At 35.3% G+C, this 24,300-nt stretch overlaps 1 pseudogene; it reads left to right on the forward strand.

Annotated features, from left to right (window-relative positions):
• Positions 1–821: 821 nt before the first annotated feature.
• LOC140693607 (endogenous retrovirus group K member 10 Gag polyprotein-like) lies at positions 822–2,670 on the forward strand (annotated as a pseudogene).
• The last annotated feature ends 21,630 nt before the right edge of the window (positions 2,671–24,300 follow it).

Raw genomic sequence — 24,300 nt, forward strand, 5'->3', positions numbered from 1 at the left:
TTTTCTATATATGCATAATTATGTTATCTAAAAACTTCACTTTATTACAAGTTGGATGAATTTTATGTTTTTTCTTTACTGCGAGGGGCCACCCATGACCTGAGGGCTGCCGAGCACAGAAACTGGGCCTAAACTCCCAGAGTGCGGGGCGTCAGGCTCTAAGGCTGATTGAGCTAAGACAATCTCTGTCCCGCCACCCCTTTGTTAGAAAAACAGCAGGTGCATTTGGAGTCGGAAAAACATCTTAATGCCATTGAGTTATTAAGAACTAGGGCTTCTGGAAAGAGAGATACAATCGGCCACAAGTTAGTGATCTTTGTCTGAAAGAACAATCACTTGAGCTAATGATACACGAGTCATGATGTTAGCCTAAAGGAACAATAATATTAGTCTATGATCTTAGCTTTAGGGGATCAGTCAATCTTGGTGTATGGAACAGTAAACAATGATAATGATTTTAGTGCACACCATTAATGTACCCTGAAAAACAATACCTGTGCCTACGTGCAAGAATGCACAAGGTAGTCACTTGAATTTGTATAAATTAACTGCCTGAAATAAACTCGATGTCCACTCTTGACCTAGCGTCTTGCGGGCTAGAGTGAGACCCTCTCAACCCCACCTTTTAGTCTTGTCTTTCTTTCCTCAGTCCTGCAGCACAGGTTTCTGGACCTGATCGATTGTCGGCTGGCTCCGACAAGTGGCGCCCGAACAGGGACCTGAAATCTGGAAGAGATTGCTGCAGCGACCGCCGCGGAAGGAAAGAGGAGCGCTCGATTCTAAGGTGAAAGTAAGTTTCTGCGGGGAGTGTATTTGAGAGTATGGGGCAAAATAATAGTAGAGGCTTATTTGTACAGATGCTTAGAGTTATGTTAAAAGCAAGAGGAATTCAGGTTACAAAGCAACGTTTAGAACAATTTCTTGTTTTTGTGGAGGAAATTTGTCCTTGGTTTCCAGAACAAGGCACTGTCAATTTAGAAACCTGGAGAGTTGTTGGGGTTCGTTTGAGAGATTATTATACAGCTAATGGCCCAAATAAATTACCGGTCACTGTTTTGCCCTTATGGCAGTTAATTCGAGATTGCCTCGATCCAGCTACTGAGGGAGAGAAATTAGATACAGTCAAGATAGAAAATATTGAGCCTTCCGCTCCTACTAATACAGAATTGAAAGAAGCACCCTCTGCTCCTCCTGCAGTAAATGCAAGTGACAATCCTTTTGATTCAGAATTAGATCCAGCCGATCAGGAGGAATTAGAGGAGCAAGCTGCTCAATATCATAGGGATGAAGACCCTTGGGGTGTCTTTTTAACTGAAGAAAATAAAAATTTTGACATGACTAAGCTTAAAAACATTATTACAGAATGTGTTCAACAAAATGTTTCTAAAAATAACCATAGGACCTTACCTCTAACTTCTTCTCCCCCTCCTGGTTACACATCCCAGGAGGCATGGACACCAAAATTTGTTGTTTTAAGTCCTTTACAAAAGGCTTTGCAACAAGCTAGTTAAGAAGGAGAACACATTCCTGGTTTTTCTTTAGTATATCCAGTCCTTGAGGATGCCCAACAACAGAGATACTATGAAACTATTCCTTTTAAACAATTTAAAGAATTAAAAATGGCTTGTGCTCAATATGGACCTACTGCTCCTTTTACACAAGCCATTGTTGAAAGTTTAGGAAATCAATATTTGCCTCCTAATGACTGGAAGCAAGTGGCACGCGCCTGTTTATCTGGAGGAAATTATTTACTCTGGAAATCAGAATTTTATGAAAATTGTGCAGCAACAGCAAGTATTAATCAAAGACAAGGTATTCAGGTTACCTTAGAAAAACTGACCGGAGAGGGACAATACCAGGATACCTATTCACAATTAGGATATTTGCCTGGTGCTTATCCTCAAATAAATGCAGCAGCGTTGAGAGCATGGAGGAAGCTGCCAAACTCTGAAAATAAAACTGAGGATCTGTCTAAGATCCGACAAGGTCCCTACGAGCCATATCAGGATTTTGTTGCTCGCCTTATGGAGACCGGTAAGGTTATAGGGGACGAGCAAGCAGGATTGGTTTTAGCTAAACAATTGGCCTATGAAAATGCTAATTCTGCTTGCCAGGCAGCTCTTAGACCTTATAGAAAAAAAGAGTAATTTGGCTGATTTTATACGAATTTGTGCTGATATAGGACCTTCCTATGTTCAAGGAATAGCCTTAGCCGCTGCTTTACAAGGAAAAACAGTAAAAGAGGTTTTATTTCAACAAAATCGTCCTAAACACAATTTCCAAGGATCTTCCAGAGTAGCTGGTCCTCCTGGTAGTTGTTATGCTTGTGGCCAATTGGGACATTGAGCAAATCAATGTCCTAAACGGGGACAGCAGCCAATGGGTCAAAATACATTAGTTACAGGCCCAAGCCTGTGTCCCAGATGTAAAAAGGAAAAACATTGGGCTAAGGACTGTCGATCTAAAACTGATATAAATGGACAACTTCTGAACCAGGGAAACTGGGTGAGGGGCCAGCCCCAGGCCCTGAAACAATGTTACGAGGCAATTCAGGAGACCTCTCAGGTCAGCCACAACCCGTTTCTTCCCGACCAAGTATTTCAGACCTCTATAGAGCAACCCCAGGGAGTGCAGGACTGGACCTCTGTACCTCCACCTACACAGTATTGACCCCAGAAATGGGAATGCAGGCCCTTCCTACTGGAATTTATGGGTCTTTACCTCCCGGCAGTGTGGGACTATTGTTAGGACGCAGTAGTACAACTATGAAAGGGTTGTTTGTTGCTCCAGGAGTGATTGACTCTGATTTTGAAGGAGAGATCAAGGTAATGGCTCACTCTCCTCGAACGATAACGGCCATTCCTGCAGGCCAACGTATTGCTCAATTAATCTTATTGCCGACTCTTACTGTTGGAAGACATAAAACTGATCATAAAAGAGGTACTGCAGGTTTTGGTTCCTCTGACGCTTATTGGATGCAACAGATAAGCGACCAGAGACCTGAATTGACTTTGGAAATCCAAGGCAAAAAATTTAAAGGCATTCTAGATACTGGAGCAGATATTTCTGTAATTGCTGCCTCTCACTGGCCTGAAAATTGGCCAAAACAAATTGCCCTTTCCATGTTACAAGGAATTGGACAATCGCATAATCCGGAACAAAGTTCTGCTTTTCTCTCTTGGAAGGATGAGGAAGGACATTCTGGAATATTTCAGCCTTATATTCTTCCTAGTTTGCCTGTTAATCTATGGGGAAGAGACATTATGTCTAATATGGGGGTCTTTCTGTATAGCCCCAACCCCACTGTTTCTCACCAGTTGTTATCACAAGGATTATATCCAAATAAAGGCCTAGGTAAACATAATCAAGGAATTACTCAACCATTACAAATAAAAGGAAAGAGGGATAAGACAGGTTTGGGTTATTTTTAATGGGGGCCCTTGACTGTCCTGCGACTCACGCAGATCCTATTGTATGGAAATCTGATCAACCTGTGTGGGTCGATCAATGGCCCCTTTCTCAAGAAAAAATTGCCGCTGCAAAACAATTGGTGCAGGAACAGTTGGACAGCGGGCATATTGCTCCCTCTAATTCACCTTGGAATTCTCCTATATTTATCATTAAGAAAAGGTCTGGAAAATGGAGATTGTTACAAGATTTACGCAAAGTAAATGAAACTTTAGAATTAATGGGTGCCTTACAGCCCGGTCTGCCTACTCCTATGGCTATACCTGATGGAACTTATAAAATTATTATTGATTTAAAAGACTGTTTTTATACTATTCCTCTATATCCTGATGATTGTAAGAGATTTGCATTTAGTGTTCCTTCCACAAATTTTAAAGAGCCTATGCAACGATATCAGTGGCTAGTTTTGCCTCAAGGCATGGCTAACAGCCCCACCTTATGTCAAAAATTCGTTGCTAAAGCTTTACAGCCTATTCGTTTAAAATATCCAGATGTTTATTTGATTCATTATATGGATGATATTTTAATTGCACACTCTCAAGAAGGCTATTTATTAACTGTATTTGATCAAATGCTGATTTCTTTAAAAGCCTTTGACCTTCAAATTGCTGATGAAAAAGTTCAACGATTTTGCCCGTATGCATATTTGGGATTCCGTTTACATAATTTTACTTTTCAAACACAAAAGATTCAGCTACGCACGGATTCCCTTTTAACTTTAAATGATTTTCAGAAATTTCTGGGCGATATTAATTGGATTCGTCCTTATTTAAAACTTTCTACTGGAACTTTAAAACCCTTGTTTGACATTCTTAAAGGAGACACCAATCCTCGTTCTAGAAAATTGACTGCTGAAGCTTCTTTGGCTTTACGTGAAGTAGAACAGGCCATTGAAAACCAGCAATGTACTTACTGTGACTATAATCAAGAATGGGGTTTACTTATTTTACCCACTCCTCATATGCCAACCGGAGTGCTTTATCAGCATAGTCCTATGTATTGGATACATATGCATGTTTCCCCTTCAAAAGCTTTAGCTGCTTATCCTGATTTAGTCTGCTCTTTAATTGCAGAGGGACGTACTGCCTCCACTTTATATTTAGGCAGAGACCCACATTATATTACAGTTCCATATACTAGAGAGCAACAAGCTCAGTTACAACAATTTAATGATTCTTGGGCCCTTGCTCTAGCCCATTTTACAGGGCGCATTACTACTCATTATCCAGCTGATAAACTAATTCAATTTGCAAAGTCACATCCATTTCTCTTCCCAAACAATACTGTTCTCTCCCCCCTTTCCTCAGCTACCACAGTATTTACCGATGGATCATCTAATGGTATTGCAGCCTATATTATTAAAGATAAAACTGTTTCTTGGCAAACATCTCAAACTTCTGCTCAAGTAGTAGAACTATTAGCAGTTCAAGCTGCTTTAATAGCGGTGCAACATGTGCCCTGTAATCTTTTTTTTGATAGCCAATATATCATTCGTGCCTTACAAATTTTAGAAACTGTTCCTTTTATTGGCACTGTTAATTCCTATGTCAACCGTTTATTTTTTGACGTGCAGCTTATTATTCGCAGTCGCCGTCATCCTTGCTATTTTGGTCATCTCCGGGCACATACTAATTTACCTGGCCCTCTTTCTGAAGGAAATGCTAATGTTGATCGAGCTACTCAGCTTTATCCTGCCTTTGATGAAGCTAAACGTTCTCATGCGCTTCATCATCAAAATAGTCATAGCTTGCGGCTGCAATTTAAAATCCCTCGTGAAGCTGCTCGTCAAATTGTAAAAACCTGTTCTACCTGTCCTACTACAGTTTCCGTCCCACACTATGGGGTAAATCCTCGGGGACTTTTACCTAATCATCTCTGGCAAATGGATGTTACTCATATTAAAGAATTTCGTAACACTCCATTTGTCCATGTCAGCATTGACACTTATTCAGGTTTTATCCATGCTACATTACAAACTGGAGAAGCAAGCAAACATTGTATTAATCATCTTTTAAAATGTTTTTCTGTCATGGGCCAACCTCGTGTGCTAAAAACCGACAACGGCCCTGGCTACACTAGCCGAATGTTTCAACGCTTATGCCAAACTTTAAAAATAGAGCATAAAACTGGAATTGCCTATAATCCTCAAGGGCAAGGAATTGTGGAACGTTGCCACCAAACGCTTAAAAATCAAATTCATAAATTAAAGAAGGGGGAATAATATCCCCTTACTCCACAGAACTATTTACACCATGCCCTTTTTATTTTAAATGTTTTGACTTACGACATAAAAGGCAATTCGGCCGCCCAAAGTTTTTGGAATAAACAACCCTCTCACCACCCTTTGGTGAGATGGAAGGATCCACTAACTAATCAATGGGCTGGCCCCGATCCAGTTCTAATGTGGGGAAGAGGCCATGTTTGTGTTTTTCCGCAAGATGCCGATACGCCGCACTGGCTTCCGGAAAGGCTGGTACGCCAGGCGGAAAAGAACGATGCTATCCAGACTTCGACGATTACAACTTCAGACCCTGCCAACAGAGACGCAGGTGCAGCAGTTTGTTCAACAAGCGAATCAGATAGCGAAGACGACTGAAAATTCACCTGTGTCACTGATGTTCTTAATTGTGAGCCTGGCATGTTCTATTACCTTGTCATCTTTTCCTGGTGCACACGCCAATGTGTTTTTGTCCTGGGCTCAAGCTTATGCTGATTTCCATAACTCATCTGACTGTTGGGTATGCAGTGCTATGCCTTTATCCGTTGGAAGTTTGCCTTGGTGGGTTATGCCTGTTACTAAACATGAATTTCATGCCATTTGTGAATTGCTTTTTCAACAACGGGAAAGATATGCTGGGTTGTATTCTCAAAATGTGTCTGCACTTGCCTGGTGTTCGGTAAAGGTTACACAGTCAGATTTTCTTTTCGATCTTAATGCTACAGAAAAAGAGGCTATAGATTTATATCGTAAAGTCCCACCGCAAGCAAGACAACCGAACGCAGATATTTCTGAACGTCTTACGGGACAATTCTATCAAATATGGGACCAACATATGTGGGTTACACCAGAAGCTGGACAATTAACGAGTCCTGCGGATATTTGTTGGGAACAAAGAGAACAACCATGTGGATTTAATGAAAAGACTCTATCAAGAAAGGACTGGAAATATTTGGGATATTTATCTCAAAGACTTTGTAAATGGACCATAGATGTTACATTTACATGTAAAAAGCCTTTTGTATGGCCTGGTTCTGACTGGAATAATCCAGGCTATCGTTGTGTTGCACCTAATGGGACAAAATGGATTTGTGGAACTAATATTTGGCCTTGGTTACCTTGTGGCTGGGTGGGACGTTGTACGCTAGGATTTGTTATAGCACCTGGCAGAATTGTAAAATCTGTACAAGGCATTCCTGCTAATATGCCTAATTTGCATGCTCATTGGATTCGATCAGCTTTTAAGTGGTATGATTATCTTGCTGCTATTTTTATTCCTTCATTAGGAAATGTTGATATCATGACTAAAGTAAATGCTTTAACTAATTTTACACAGAAGGCTCTAATTGATGTAAAGCATGCTGTAGAAGAAATCAATGTTGAACAAACGCTTATGAGAAAAGCAGTGCTTCAAAATAGGATGGCTCTTGATATTATTACAGCTGCTCAGGGAGGGACTTGTGCTATTATTAAGGTAGAATGTTGTGTGTTTATACCAGACTTGTCTGCTAATATTTCTCAAGCTGTGGATGATATGCAAAAGCAAATTAAAAATATGGATTCTCCCACACCTTTCTTGCCAGCACAATGGTTTGATTGGTTTAAAAGTGACTGGTGGAAGCATGCTCTGGTGATTGTCATAATAATTTTGATCCTGATTTGTATGGCCCTTTGTATACTCTCCTGTTTGTCCGAATTCTTGATGCAACGGATGCTTGCGTTTAGCCGAATTCATCGGCAATAATGGCGGGATGTTCTGGACCTGGATGCATCTGTCATTATTTAAAAATTAAAAAAGGGGGAGTTGCGGGGGGCCACTCATGACCTGAGGGCTGCCGAGCACATAAAATGGGCCTAAACTCCCAGAATGTGGGGCGCCAGGCTCTGAGGTTGGGACTGCTGAGCACAGAAACTGGGCCTAAACTCCCAGAGTGCGGGGCGTCAGGCTCTAAGGCTGATTGAGCTAAGACAATCTCTGTCCCGCCACCCCTTTGTTAGAAAAACAGCAGGTGCATTTGGAGTCGGAAAAACATCTTAATGCCATTGAGTTATTAAGAACTAGGGCTTCTGGAAAAAGAGATACAATCGGCCACAAGTTAGTGATCTTTGTCTGAAAGAACAATCACTTGAGCTAATGATACACGAGTCATGATGTTAGCCTAAAGGAACAATAATATTAGTCTATGATCTTAGCTTTTGGGGATCAGTCAATCTTCATGTGTGGAACAGTAAACAATGATAATGATTTTAGTGCACACCATTAATGTACCCTGAAAAACAATACCTGTGCCTACGTGCAAGAATGCACAAGGTAGTCACTTGAATTTGTATAAATTAACTGCCTGAAATAAACTCGATGTCCACTCTTGACCTAGCGTCTTGCGGGCTAGAGTGAGATCCTCTCAACCCCACCTTTTAGTCTTGTCTTTCTTTTCTCAGTCCTGCAGCACAGGTTTCTGGACCTGATCGATTGTCGGCTGGCTCCGACACTTTACTAGATATTCTGGCTAGGACTTCTAGTAGTGTAATTTAGTACTTGTGAAAATGAGCTTCTTTTTCTTATTACTGGACCAGAAGAAAATCTTCCTGTAAGTTAACATTGAAATTGAAATAAATCATGGGTTTTTCATATATGGCTTTTATTATGCTTAGTTACATTCTATCTAGAGCGAATTTAAGGATATTTTTATAAAGATGTTAAGATCAGACCTGTCTATAATTTTCCTACATATTTTGAGATTGTTATTTTTGAATTCTTTGTTTTTTAAAGGGATGATATCACACATATTCATTTGTGTAAGTTAAATAATATTTATCTATCAGGACTAAACCAACTTAACTATAGTTTATAATACTTATAATATGCAATGAATTCAAGTTGCTAACATTTATTTAGAAGGGAATTTACACATAGTGAAAGAAAAATTTACATTGTAGCTTGAGGGTACATTTATTTATTTAAAAATTTTATCACTGATTTTGAATTGGCGTATGTTTAAAGGAATTTATTTCTTAATAAAGAATATAATATTTGGTAGAACTGGATTTACTACAGTTTACTGATACAGAACATAGCTATTATTTACAATTAGTGCACAAGACACTTGCCTTAAAATGCCGTATTATACTAACAATGTTTCAGGACTGAGAAAAGTATTGCTTCCTAAAATATTTTACCTGGTCTCTTCCACCCCAACCTACATATACTGTTATATCTTTGTTTTTTGATTGTTTGTTTCTTTGTCCCTTAATGGAGGCAATGCTTACTGAACCCAGGATCTTGTGCATAAGTTTATATATCAACAACATTTTGGAACACTTAACAGAAACCCCAAGAGTATGGATTATAAAGATGTCAAGAAAATTTATTACTTCTAGGGAATGATAAACCTCTGAGTGGTAGAATGGCAAAAATAAACATTTGTAAATATACAATAAGATTGTCTCTTTTGCAATTTTAATGTAGAATATTAAATTACATTTGTTTCACTTATAGAACTGAACTACAAATTAAAAAAAAATTCTTCCCTTTGGGATATCTTCAATTTGATTGATTATTTTAATATAATTTTATTTCATATATATTAACCATTTATATATAAACATACCAAATAAACTGATATTTATTCTTCTCATGTTTTGCATATAGAGCTACTTATTCTAAAATACACATATAAATGCCTATTTCCATTTCCAAATCAAATTATATTTCACTTTAATTACAAATGATGATGAAATAGTTATACATTTCTGTACAGGTTTTACACAAATTTCACTGTAAATTACAAAACTTAAAAATTATTTTATACATTTTCTGCATTATTTATACTCTGTTCTCAAATCTGTTATAAATTTGTGGACAAATGGAGATTGGTTTTATTTCATAGACCCAAATATTTAATTGTTTAAAAGATTTTATGGGGAAAATATTTGCAAATCACACTATAAAAATAAGTATCCAATATGTTTCATTTTAACTGGATGAATGAGAAATAAACACTGGCTGAACGTTACACTTGAGTTGCTGGGAGACCAGTCGTTTTGTGATGTCACAGCTACTCAAGTTGAGAAACATTGTGAAGGTCCAGCAATTTATCTGTGCAGGCCTGCCAAAGCAGCATTTTAAGCTGCATTGCACAAAATCATGCAGATTAGAAAAGTAGCTGTAGAAAAAGTTATTTGAGATGGCACATATTTCTTCAGAAATTCAAGATGTGTCTTTTAAAGATGGAACAACTGGTTCAGGAAACTCTGGTAGATCTCTATTGTGTGATCAAACATTCTCTGGGGACTTGGACGTGAGGTCTATGTTTGAAGAAAATGCTTTTTAGACTTTGTCTTTAGAATCCTTGTTTTAAACACCATGTAACACACATTGTGTCTCTGAACCAGATTAAGATAATCATTTTCATTCTCTGACATTTCCAAAAAAACTCTTGAAAATGCCTGGGAGTGACCAATTTAAATCCATCTAGTTGGAAGATAATGGATCTTTCATTGTGATTGATGAAGATGTCTTTAAGAAGGAAGTTTTGGAAAGAAAGGCTCCTTTCAGAATATTTGAAACTGGAAGTATGAAAAGTTTACTTAGACAGCATTACCATTATGGGTTTAGGAAAGCACGGCAGAATTTTCAAACTTCTGCTTGTCTAGCTGACTTTCTGGCTGAAGAAAAAGGAGTCTCTGTTTTAAGCAAAGTATTCAAAAATTTTAGTTACCACTTGGTAACTTATATATAAAATTTTATTTTGTTTATCAATCAATGGTAATATAAATATAAAGCTAGATTTTGAAAATTTTATAAAACTGCTAAGGCTAAAATCCTTTACTTTTTCTAAAAAATGAGGACAGTACATTAAGTAGTCAATATTATGAGAAACTTCGCTTGCAACTTTGAATCTTTCCAGAAATCTTAATAAAGGTATTAAAGCTGCTTTTAAAAAGTGGCATTGACCGTTACTGCAATTGCTAACTTCTTAAATTTGATGAGTATACTATTTAAATGTGTAGTTTCCAAATAAGGAACTTCAAAAAAATCGTCAGTAATGTTCATATTTTGATGATATTATCTTTGCATAGAAAACGTGGAATCTGAGCTTTTATAAGTTAGGCTTATTCTAGACTTGTATTTTGGTTTAAAATATTACTAAAATATTTCTCCTTTGGTTGTAGCTGCATTTCTATTATAATCCAAATTTTAAACGAGGCTGTCCCCAGCTTTTAGTGAGAATAAAAAGAAGAGTTGGGATTAAAAATTCCTCTCTGGTGTCTTCATTGGCTGAAGATTTCAACAAGAAGCACTATAAGCAGGGTGTAATGTGGATAATCATATTTCAGGTTTTGTGGCTGACACTAGTGGAGAAAGTGCATTTTTACCGTCTGCAAATTTAAACATGCCTCTAATAAGAAAGCCCTCTACTAGCCACATAATTGGTGATAAAACTACCCCGATCAGAGGTGATTTTTCTCCTCCATCGTCAATTTCAGTTAGACCACCATAACAAAGTGCAGTGGATCAACGAGCTATTTTAAATCAGTTTACCATAGTCCACGGGCACATTCAAAACAGCTACAATGAAACAAATGGCCATGTGATTAACTCCATTACAACTACAATTTGTACTTCTCAGTACCGAATCGTCTCTCCCATACAGAGGAATTATTTTGGACTGATGGTGGAGCCTTATACTTTTCCAAAAAGATATCACAACATATCTGCCAATGAAGGTCGTTTTTGTAAACTTTAACCTGTGAGCAACCCACGGTTTCCAATAACAGTGATAGCTGATACATCATCTACCTCTCTTTCAAGGCCAACTCATCAGCCATCTGCAGTTTATGAACGACATCCTAATTACAACTGATTTACCAAAGGACTACAAGATTATGCAAGATAACAAAGATTAAAATTGATGTTGGCAAATGTCGACAACTATCTTCAATTTTCTTATTTGAACAATAAACATAGATGTGTACCTGTATTAATCTTTTTTTAAACAGTGTTAAGAGTTAAATGGGAGACTTAGTTACTATTTAAAGAAAAAAGAGATATTTGATTTACATGATCATTTGATGGAACAATATGGGAGTTAATTTAGATAACTTCTTGTAAGGAAGAAGAGAAAATAGAAGAATTTGGAAAAAGACTAAAACATGGAGAGAGGGAAAAGTACAAAGTGGTTTCTGGTTCACCCTGGAAAGTATTAAAAGTGTTAAGTTAGGATGGGTTGGAACAGAAGATAAATGCAGGAACCAGCCCAGGGTTCATGGTCTCTATTATGTCATCCCTGGAATCATAAAGGTCACATGATGTAGTCTCAGATGGCACATTCAGCATGTGGTAGAATTTAAGAAGTAATTTTTTTTATGGTCTTCTTTGTGTTGTTCTCAAAGCATTCCAATTGGTGCTTTAATTTTTGCCCTCAAGAATCTATACTATATTTTCTAGTCGATACTTTATTTTGCATTTATTTTCCAGCCAAAGGCAAGCTTACGTCGTCTTGGTGGCTCTTAATGCCTTTCCAACTCTAAGCCCACAAAATCAACTTTGTTTAGTCATTTCTTTCTACATCTGGCATCTGCCTTCCTTGGTATATCTTTATGTCTCACTGTATCTTGAGATACATCCAGGCAAATACTTGTCAACTGTGTTAGCTGCTACCTCACCACTTTTGATCCAGCTCACCCTTGGCCTTTGGGTGTCCTCCTTTTACCTACTTAGACTTTGCCAGCCTCAGTACAGAAACTACCTTCTTCAGATGTTTTCTGTCTATCCGCCTTTACTTGTCTAGCTTGGATACCAGCACAGTAAGCACAGCACATGCCACAGGATGCATTTTAGAATTTAGTGAATGAAAAATACATGTTTACTTTAAGCAAAATCTACTTTACTGAAACAACAAATCTCTCATGGTTTTCAAACTATTTCATTATGGTCTTTACTCTTCACCACAATCTAGCTCTTTTCTTAGCCCAAGGACTAGTCACTCAAGATAGTATGTGGAGGTAGGTACAGGAGACAAAGTATTATTTTCTTCTTAATTCATGCCTCCAGAGGGTTAAAGCATTCCATTCATATTTGCTGGAATTTTTCCTGTGTCTTCATCAACCACCCAAACCAAAATAGCTGATTCAATTCCCCATACTAATAACTATAATGACTTCTAATTAAGTTACTTCTTAGAATCAGAGCTTTGTCCAGAAGAGACAGTGCTATTGCAAACATTTAATGCAGGTTTATGCAACCCACATAACATGTGCCCCTTCTAACCTTAACACAGATAGTATCTAAGAGGTACTAGATCCTTGGTTGGGGTGGTCATATTCAGTAATCAAATTGCAATCTAAAATGTGTAGACTAGAAAGAGGTGAGGGTGGTGGAATTATAAATTTGTCCAAATGCATGAGTACCAAATTTCTGCAGATATTAGGAAATATATAATATTCATTGCAGACTTTGACTATTTCCCATTAATTTAAAATAAAAGGTGAATCATTTTCAGAATGTGAAATGCCCTGAAATGCTGGAAAAATTGTAGGCAACGTCAGGGTGTCTAAGGCTTCTGCTCATAATCATGCAGAAATTCTCAGCTGATAAGACTGGAATGGCAACATTGACTCCTGAAAATATGTCACCAGTTGTGAAGAAAATTTTGATAATCTGCAGAAAGGGCAAATGGGCCAGGGAAAGCTCTTACAACATCCCACCAATATGTCCTTTACCAAGTGAAGAAAAGAGATCACTTGCAGAAGGAGATCTGTGCCTGGACAACAGTGGTTGTTCCTACAACAGAAATATCAAGCTTTTAAGTTTGTCAGCTCAACTCTGATGGTGGCTATGTTCTTGCTTACATTAGCAGTCTGGGGTTCAGATGGGCTGGTTCAGCAGCTAGTTTCCAGCTCCCATATCAGACAGTGGGTCTTACCGTGATCTTCTGAACAAGGTTTTATACTGAAAAGTCAAAAGCTACAGTATAATTTCAAAATTAGAATTCCTAAACAAGAATATTGTTTGCCCAACTGTAGTTTTCTACCTGGGAAAAGCTTGACTATTGGCAAAAGTACAAAAGTTGGCTGATACTTTGAAAACTATTCTCTGAGCTCTGCCCACAGAACTCTTCCCACTAAATACTACAAATCTGTCTACCACTGTGTATGTGTGTGATGATGGATTATAAGCAGTAACTAAGTATGTCTTAGTTGAGTCATCAGTGAATTATTTTTCTGCATCTGGCAGAATCTCTGTGAATTAAGAGTTTCATTGAGCCATCTGATTTTCTTCTGATCAGGGAGAGGAATATTATATTTCTCCCAGTATACTAATTGTTAAATGTTCATTGAATCTCGAGCTGATGCTTGGGCCTAGCCAATGAACCCTTGAATTTGACTGATGCATATACATTCTCCAGTCCCCAGAGCCCAGCACAGGACCGTGTCTCCTTTTTAATTTAAGCTTATGTTTAATTTCTATTTTCTTCTATTTCTTATTGTTGATACATCTTATTTTGGCTTTGATCACCCCTTGACTAATTTAAAGAGAGTGAACAACTGACTTACTCCCGTTCACCTAGAAATTGCAATTACCTATTTTCCTTGTACTACCTGGAATAGAGTGAGCATAGACAACATTTTGAAAGCCGTCCTCACTCCTAATAATGCAGATCTTTTACACTTCTTGCCCAGCACATGAGCAAGAATTTTTGTTGTGGATCTCAGGGATTTCCTCACATCCCCTAATGCAACCATGAGAAAACACCACATTGTTATCCAAAATCAAGTCTTTGTCAGTATTGCATTCCCATTGGAAAACAGTTAAGAATTTTAGGAGTTCTGAGATTTTACCATGCTGAGATTTTTAGCAACCTCGCATGTTCATTTCTTACAGATGCTGTCGGGGAGATGAGACCATCGGTCAGAGACAGTGAACTTTATCACTCACAGCAAGAGCAGCCAGTTTTAAATTTGTATCCATTCCCTAATCTCAGATGAATACACAGTGTGAAATTTTGATGCCTACAGAAGCAGTGGGCTGTTAACATGAAGAAATTTAAAGGCATGCTAAAACACTAACTTTATTAGTATCTTTATGTATAATTTATTAGAATCACTTATTTATGAGTATCTTTACCTAGGATAAGTATATCATGACTCAAGTTTACTTGCTGCAGAAGCAATCATGGGAAATGACATGGGAATATGTGAATATAGACTTTCCATTTTTCCTTCTGCTTCTATTGAAATATAATTGGTGTAGAATATTGTGTAAGTTTAGGTGCACAGGATAGTGATTTGATTTACAAGTATCATGAAATAACTATCATAGCAACTTTAGGGAGAATTCATTATCTCATTTAGATACAATATTAAAGAGATACAATTTGCCTTTTGGTTGTGATGAGAAAACTTAGGGTCTACTCCCTTAACAACATTGATATGTAACATAAAGCAGTATTAATTGTAATTTTCATGTTACTCTGGGGCATCCCTAGGACACATATATTTTACAACTGGCGATTGGTAGCTTTTAAGTGCATTAATGAAATCCTCCTTTCCAAACCCCTGCCTCTGTTAGCTACAAATCTAATTTTTTTCTTAAACTATGTTTGTTTTTGAAGTGTACTTTAATCTATAAACTGTTTTAGTTCCTCTTAAACAACGTGCTTTTTTCTATTTGTAGTACATTTCAAACTGATCACTGGAATATATCTAGTTATGATATGTTGCTATTTAAAGATATTTCATAGTTATATACTATTCCCCATACAGCACATTTCTTGCCCCTGACTCATTAAATTTGCAACTGGAAAGTTTTCTCTCTTAATTTTCGTCAAGTATTTCTTTTTCCTCACACCATTTCCCTCCATCTTGTGAACAACCTGTTTCTTTGTGTATCTATATCTCCTTTTCTGTTGTGGTATGCTCATTTCTTTTAAATTCCAAATATGAGTAAAATCATACAGCATTTTTCATTCTGTTTCTGACTTATTTCACTTAGCATAATACCATCTTGATCTACCCATTTGTTGCAAATTAAGAAGTTATTCTTTTTATAGCTGAGTAATAACCCATTGTATTTTTATCTGTGGTTGTGCATATATATATATATATAAAAATATAGATAAGTCTATAATATATAAAAATAAAAATATAGATTTGTAGATATATATACTATAAACACAAATTTTCTTTATCCATCATCTATTGATGAACAATAAATTTGCTTCTATATCCTCTCTATTGTAAATAATGCTGCAGTGAATATATGTTTGAATTTATCTTTTCTAGTTATTGTTTTTATTTTCTTGAAATAAGTATCCAGATATGGAAATGTTGGATTATATTTCATTCTTTATTTTTAGATAAAACTGCATACTGTTTTCCACAGTGGCAGCACAAATTTACATTCACTTCAGCAGTGCATCAGGGTTTTTTTCCTTACATCCTCACCAACACTTATCTTTTGTATCTTTTTTGATAATATTCATTCTGACAGGACTGACATAAAATCTTTTTGTGTTTTGGACTTGCATTTTTCTGATGGTTATTGATGTTTACCAGTTTCTTATGCCTGTTGACTAACTTTCCCCACTGTATATTCATTTTTTGTAATGGGCTAAATGACCATAACTGTCTGATTTCAATTTCAGACATTTTTTGTGTTAAATTATTTTCTTTTTTGTGTGCACTACCATATTCTTTTTATTACTGTAGCTTTGTATTATAGTTTTAAATAAGGGAAAATGATACATCCTCTTTCTTCTTTGTCAAATATGATTCTTTTTATTGTTTGTTTTCTCTTCTTTTCTTTTCTTTTTTTTGTGATTTCAACACTTTTGTGTTTACATGTAAATTTTAGAATTCTTTATTGTAAATTCAGAAAATGCCCTTGGTATTTCGATAGGCACTGAATTTAATTTATGTATTTTCTTGGCTATTACTGTCATTTAAACAATATATTTTTCCTCATCAATGAACACAGTATAACCTTTCATGTGTTTGCATTGTCTTCAATTTCTGTTATAAATATTTTATAGTTTTCTGTGTACAGGACTTTTACCTCCTTGGATGGATATATTTCAAGCTTTTGCTTTTTGTAATGCAACTGTAAATGAGAGAATTCCCTCACTTTCTCTATCTGTTAGCTTGTTGTTTGTGTACAGAAATGCAAGATTTCTGTATGTTAATTTTACATGCTGAAATTTTACCAAATGCATTGATAAGCCCTAGTAGTTTTGAGGTGCAATCTAAAGGATTTCTGTTTAAAGTATGTCATCTGCATACAGATACTTTTACTCCTATTCTAAATTAGCTATATTATATTTCCATTTATTTTGGATAGCTATGACTAGAATTTCCAATAGTACACTGAATAAAAGTGGTAAGAGTGAGCATTCTTGTCTTCTTACTGCTCTTACAGGAGATGCTTTCAGCTTTTAATCAGTGAGGGTCATGTTAGCTGAGTTCTTGTCATATATGACATTAACTGTGTTGAGGTATGTTTCCTCATGCCCAATTTGAGGAGAAATATAATCTTAAATAGTTGATGAATTGTCAAAAAATTTTATGACTCTATTAATGTGACTATATAATTTGTATACTTTAATTTGTAGTGTGGTGTATCATACTGATTAATTTGTAGGTAGTGAATCAATTTTGCATCCCTGGATTAAAATTGACTTTATCATAATATATAATCCTGTTAATGTATTTTTTGCTTTGCTAACATTTCAGTGATGCTTTTACATCAATGCTTATCGGTAGTATTTTACCTGTAATTTTTTGAGGTATTTGTTCCAGTTTTAGTAGTAGTGTGATACAGAAAGTTGGGGTAGGAAGCCTTCCTTCGTCTGCAAATTTTTGAAATTCTCAGAGAAGTATAGGTGATAGCTCTTCTCTAAATGTTTGGCAAAATTCACCTGTGAAGTTGTCTAGGCCTGGAATTGTGTTTCTTGGGAGATTTTGTTTAATTATTTATTCAATTTCATTAGTGGAAATCTGTTCATATTTTCTATTTCTCATTCCATTCTGGAGATTATGTCTTTCTCAGAAATTGTATATTTCTTCTAGTGTTTCCATTTTATTTACATATAATTTCTTATATCTTCTTATGATGATTTGTATTTCTTTGATATAAGCTGTAACTTCTCATTTATTTCTGAGCTTATTAATCTGTACTCTTTTTTTCTCATGAATCTGGTTAAAGTTTATCAACTTTATTTATCTTTCAAAAGCCATTACTTAGTTTGTTTGAATGTTTCTATTTTTAATCATTATTTCATTTATTTATGTTCTGACCTTTCAGCTGTCTTTCCTTCTACTAACAATTTTATTCTTATTTTGCTACATCATTTGTTTGTAAGATTATGTTATAAGGGAGAGATGTTTCTTATTTGTATAAGTGGGATTATTTTGCTATAAGCATCCCTATTAATACTGCTTTTGCTATACCCCATGGACTTTGTTTCTGTTGTCATTTTTCTGTATATATATTTCCTCTGATTTTTACTGCAATCCATTAGTTGTTTAATATTGTATGATTTGTCCTCCACATTTTACTATTTTTGTTAGGTTTTTACATTTACTAAATTTCTATTCTCACAGAATCCATACATTTCTTCTCAAAACAAGGAGAATAATAATAAAATTTATACAAAAATAGGAAAGAACCAAATTTTCTAAAATTATCATTGAAAAATGAACAATGCTGTAGGTATTATCCTCCCTGTGTTTATAATGTACTACAAAGCTACAGTAATCAAAACATCAATATATATCACTAAAAGAGACACATAAATCACTGGAACAAAATAAAGAGTTCGAAAATGAACCCACACACATATGGTCAATTAGTCTACAATAAAGGAGGCAAGAGTATACAATGGAAAAAAGGCAGTCTCTTCAACAAGTAATTCTGGGAAAACTGGACAGTACAAGTAAAAGGAAGACGTATGAGCACTTCCTTCCATAGAATACAAAATAAGATAAAAATGGATCAATTTCCTAATTGTAAAACCTGAAACTATACAATTTCTGATCAAAAACATGAGAAGAATTGACTTTGAGATAAATCATACCAATATTTATTGGTGTTCTGTCTCCTAAGTAAAAAAAAAAAAGGAAAGGAAAATTATCAATAATAGTTTTAAGTTTACATAGGAGAAATTAGATGTACTACATGATACAGGGATTCTACTTCTTGTATATGTGTGAAGTGCAAAAGCTTTTGCAGTGTAAAGGAAACCTTCTAGAAGACATATGACAACACACAGAATAGAAGGAATAATTTCAGTCAATGAGAACAAAAAGGTGTTAATATCCATAATATATATGTACCAAATTAGTCCCAATATTTTAAAACACAGGCCTCAACATTTTAAGGATCTTCATGGAAAATTTTCAAAATCAGATATGAGGATGATTTACATTCACATAAAAAGAAACATAACGTTGCTATTCATTAGGAAATCGTAAATCACAACCAGAATGAAATATGATCCACAGCAACCAAAATGGCTATTTAAAAAGACTTCAAATGACAAACATTAATAAGAATGTCGATAAAAGGGAACCCAGGTACACTGTTGGTGGAAACATAAATTGATAAACCCACTATTATAAAAATGTAAACAGTGAACAGAAAACTATAAATAGAAGCAATATATGTCGCAGCAATTCCAGTTTTTGACATAAATCTGTAAAAACATGAAAACATTAACTTTAAAGGATATATTACCCCCATTGTTCTTAACATCTTCATTTAAAATAGCCAAGGATAGATGCACAACTCAACTGCCCATCAACATATGATTGGCTGAAGTAGATGTGAGATATAGATAACATAATAAATACTTAGTCATTGTCATATCAAAAAATAAATTTCTTCCATTTGAAAAAATGTGACTGGACCCAAAGTGTGTTGTACATATGAAAATAAGTCATACGGAGAGAAACACTGTAAGTTATCACTTATATGAGGAAACTAAAGATATAAGAGAAATAATCATAAAGAAACAGGAACAGAATCACTTATATATGTGCAGTGCACCAAGTAGTGGTTTTGTTTCAGGACAGACAAGAAGGATGGTGAAGACAGAAATATGCAAGCTACCAGTTGTAAATTAGAGAAGCAACAGGGCTATATTTTCAGCACAGAGAAATATTTTAATAATTTAAATGATTTTAAAGAGATTATAGGCATATATTTTAGTAAAATGTTCATGCATGTGGGAAAAACAATGAACAAAATAACCCAGGAAAATAAAAATATTTTGTAGTAATATGACATTAAGGGAGGTGATTTGTTCACTTTCTTTACTGTTCTTATAGTGTCCTAATTAGAATTTAAGCTTTTAAATGAAAAATAAATACTTTGACAAAAGTGACATATGTTTAAACTATTTTTGTCTCTCCCCCTAAATTTACAGTCAGTAAAAAGTTCACATCTCAACAAAAATAACTACAACACAAAACAATACTCCAGAAAGAATGTGTAAAGCTGAAGTTTGGTGGGCTAAAACACATAAAGGAGGCTCAACTGAGGGAAGAGCAGTTTAGGTGCCTGCAACCAAGGCCCACTGACTAGGGTGTCTGAGCCCACAGGCTTAGAGAACCCAGGAGAAACAGAGTCTCAGTGGTTCACACAGCTTCAGCATCCAACTGCACCAGCAATCATGGTCACAGGTAACTTGGAGGGAGCCACAATGGAGAAAGAAATTCCATCCTTCAGACACTCAGACATTCATGACACTGTCCTAACTCCCCATTCAGATTGGTGGAGACAAGTTATCTTGCAAAATTGGATATGGGAAAGGCACTTGCCTGATTCCAAATACCCACCTGTCTTTACACCTTTCCTCAATGTATAAACTGAGTCTCAAGGGATATCAGATAAAAGGAAGGGTTCACCATGCCAGTGACAGCAGTGGCATTAACTACCAGAGAATTCTAAGAAGTGACAATGAAAGCACATCTTTTATGCAGACTGTAGAGACTGGAAAGTGCCATTTTGAAATATTATCAGAGGTAGCTCAGGTAAATAAAACTAAAAATTGTGCAATATTGCAAACTACCAGAAAACAAAAGCAAGGGCTCCAACTCCAAAACTATTATTTAGTGTCATCAGAGCAAAAATTTACCTTGATCATGACCAATCACAGTAACATTATACTGCACGCACACACATAGATACACAGGCATAGACACCGAAACAGATAAAGACACACACAAATACACACACGCACACACACACACAATGTCAACCCTGCAGCAAACAAACTTATAGTCATGGTATATTGCCATATAATTAATAGAGAATCCCAATAAGTGTCATACAGTAACTCAATACAAAAACAAAATTCAGATAGCAGTTTAGTGAGTTTATCAATAAATTAAATGCTGATAAGTAATACATTACCAAAGAGACTGGAACTAAAAAATATCCAAACAATATTGGAGGACCAGATGAAGTTAATATCTGAGATAGATGAAGGAACAGGAAGCATTGGGAGCAGACTGCCTTTGTGGAAGTGAGTTTAGCAAACTCACCATTACAAAACTAAAAATGATAGAGGAGCGCAGAGATACAAGATATTAAAAAGTGAGGAAATTCTACATTAGCCATCAGACTTCTTCAGGAAATGCACTTTAGAGTGAAATCCTGGAGGGAGAAGAAAATTAGAAGTTAGCTGATGGTTTATTTAAAGAAGTAATAGTTGATAACTTCCTGAACCTGTGTAAGGAACTGATATACAAGTCCATGTGCCAACAAAACACCAATAACTTTAAGGCAAAGAGAACTCCTTCAAGATACGTCATATGCAAATTGGCTAGTCAATGACAGAGTAAAATTTTAAAGGCAGCCAACAAATGTTATGATAAGCTACAAAGGAACCCCATTAGACTTTCAGCAGATTACTCAGCAGAAAACATCGGCCAACGGTAAATTAAATGGCATTTTCAAACTACTGATAGAAGAAATCTCTCACTCAAGAATACTCTATCTTGCACAGTTATCACTTAGATACAAAGTGAAAATACTTTACCAGACAAACAAATCCTGAATGAGATGAAAAAAAATAAAACTGAGACACCTTACACGGGGTTCAGAAAAGAGCTCTTCTAATAAATTTAAAATGGCCAAAATATGCAAAACGAACAAAATGCTAAGCAGACACCACGAGAAATTTGCAACTGTTTCTTTGGGTATTTTCTTAAATGCTACTATACTTTATGGATTAAAGAGAGAAAAATTGGAAATCAGGGGCAATAAATATATATACATCAAACTGGTAACAGGTTCACAAGAGTAAAAGAAATTATTTGAGAGAGTAATCATAAAAGATAATGAGTAAAAATAAATCAATATTAAAGGAAACTGCTATCAGCGGAAAAAGGACTAAATTATACATGAGATGTTTTATTTTTATTTGAAGTATATTAGATGTGCTATATTGTGTAGTTTCAGATGTACAGCATAGAGATTCCAACATCTTTGTGGATTATATTGCATTATAAATTATTACAATACTTTTAACATTCAATTATTATAAGTTATTTTGAATAATTCCCTGATCTATACAGATTATATTGTTGCTTCTCTCCTTTATGTATACTACATTATATCTCTCAATATCGTACCATAAAATTGTCCTTCCCTTCCACTTTGGTAAACATAAATTTTTTCCGTATCTTTCATTCTGTTTCAGTCCTTCCTATCTAGTCTGTCTATCTATCTTCCATGTCTCTATCAATCAATCAATCTATCTGCCTATCTATCTATTTATTTATCTACCATGTGTCTGTGTATCTATCCTTCTATTTATCTGTCATCTATCAATAGATATCTATAGATAGATGTACATAGATATTTGTTATTCTTAAAATTCTACATATAAATTATATTACATACTTTTGTCTTTGTCTAAGTTTCTTCACTAAGCACAATATTTACTAAGTCCATTCAGGATGCTGAAATAGCAATGTGTTATACTTTCTCATGGCTGACTAATATTCCATTGCATATTTATAGAATCATCATATCTTCTTAAGTCCATACTCTACTGTGGACCCTTGGATTCCTTCCCAGTCTTGCATGATAATAACAGTGCTGTTGTGAACATTCGTTCTTCTCAATTTAGGGATCTTTCCTCAGATTTTTCCTAGGAGAGGAATTAGTGTTTCATATGGTAGTTCTGTTTTAGGTTTTAAAGAAATCTGAATACTGTTTTCCATAGAAGCTTTATCAATTTACATTCCTACAAAGTGTATACAAGAGATTTCTTACCTCCACATCATCTCCAACTTTCCATTTGTAGACTTTTTGATAATAGCCGTTTGACCAGTGTAAAGTGTTACCTCATTGTGGTTTTGATTTGCAATTACCTAATAATTAGCAAAGTTGAGCATTTTTATCACCTGACCATTACTCATCTGTAAGTTTTCTTTGGAAAATTATTATCTCAGTTACTATGCTCTTATTTTTGATTGGGATTTTGATTTTCAAATTGAGTTGTGTAACCTAAATCCATGTTACATCTATTAACCTACATCTATTAAACCCTGGTCACTTGCATTGTTTGCCAAAATGTTCTCCAATTACACAAGCAGTGTTTTCATTTCATTCATTGTGTCCTTAGCTGTGCAGAAGTTTTCAAGTTTGTTTAGGTCTCACTTGCTTATTCTTGCTTTTATTTCTTTTGCCTAGGAGACTGATAAAGGAAAATATTTCTATGATATATATCCAATAGGGTATCACCTATATTCACTTCTAGCAGTTTTATACTATCAGGTCTTACATTTAGGTCGTTAATACACTTGTAGTTTATTTTTGTATATGATGTCAGGGAATGCTCTCATTTCACTGTTTTGCATGTAGATGTCCAGCTTTCACAACACCATCCATTGACGAGACTTTCTTTCCTCCATTGTATACTTTTGCCTTTTTTATCATAGATTCATTGCTCATAGGTGTGTGGAATTGTTTCTAGGTTCTCTGTTTTTATTGATTATATCTTTGTGCCAATGCCATGGTGTTTTTATTACTGTAGGTTTGTAGTAGAGTAAGGTACCTGGGAGGGTTATATCTCCAGATTTGTTGTTTTTTTAAGATCATTTTGGCAATTTTTAATGATTTAATATAAAACTTAGGGTTATTTTTTCTGCTTCTTTGGAAAATTCTACAACTTCATAACATTATTTGCACTAAATCTGTAGGTTTCTTTGTGTAGTACGGCCATGCTAACAATATGAACTCTTTCAATCCAAGAGCAGAAGACATCTTTCTATTTCTTTGAATCATTTTTAAATACTTTGTTAATTTTTTATACTTTTCAGTGTGTAGATCTTTCACATATGTGGTTACATTTATTCTAAGATATTCCAGGGAATGGAATTTTATATAGTATTTCTTTCAACGTCCATTTTAGGATATCTCATGATTAATGTGTAGAAATGCAAGAGACTTCTTTACATTAATCTTGTACCCTGCTCCCTTGCTGAAATTATTTATTATTCATAACAGTCAGTGTGGGGTCCTTAGGACTATCTGTGTAGATTGTTATGCCATCATTATTGGTGATAATTTTGCTTCTTTCTTTCCATTTGTGTTTCCTTTACTT

The sequence above is a fragment of the Vicugna pacos genome, unplaced genomic scaffold (genome assembly GCF_048564905.1).
Source record: "Vicugna pacos unplaced genomic scaffold, VicPac4 scaffold_19, whole genome shotgun sequence".
Taxonomy (NCBI): Eukaryota; Metazoa; Chordata; class Mammalia; order Artiodactyla; family Camelidae; genus Vicugna; species Vicugna pacos.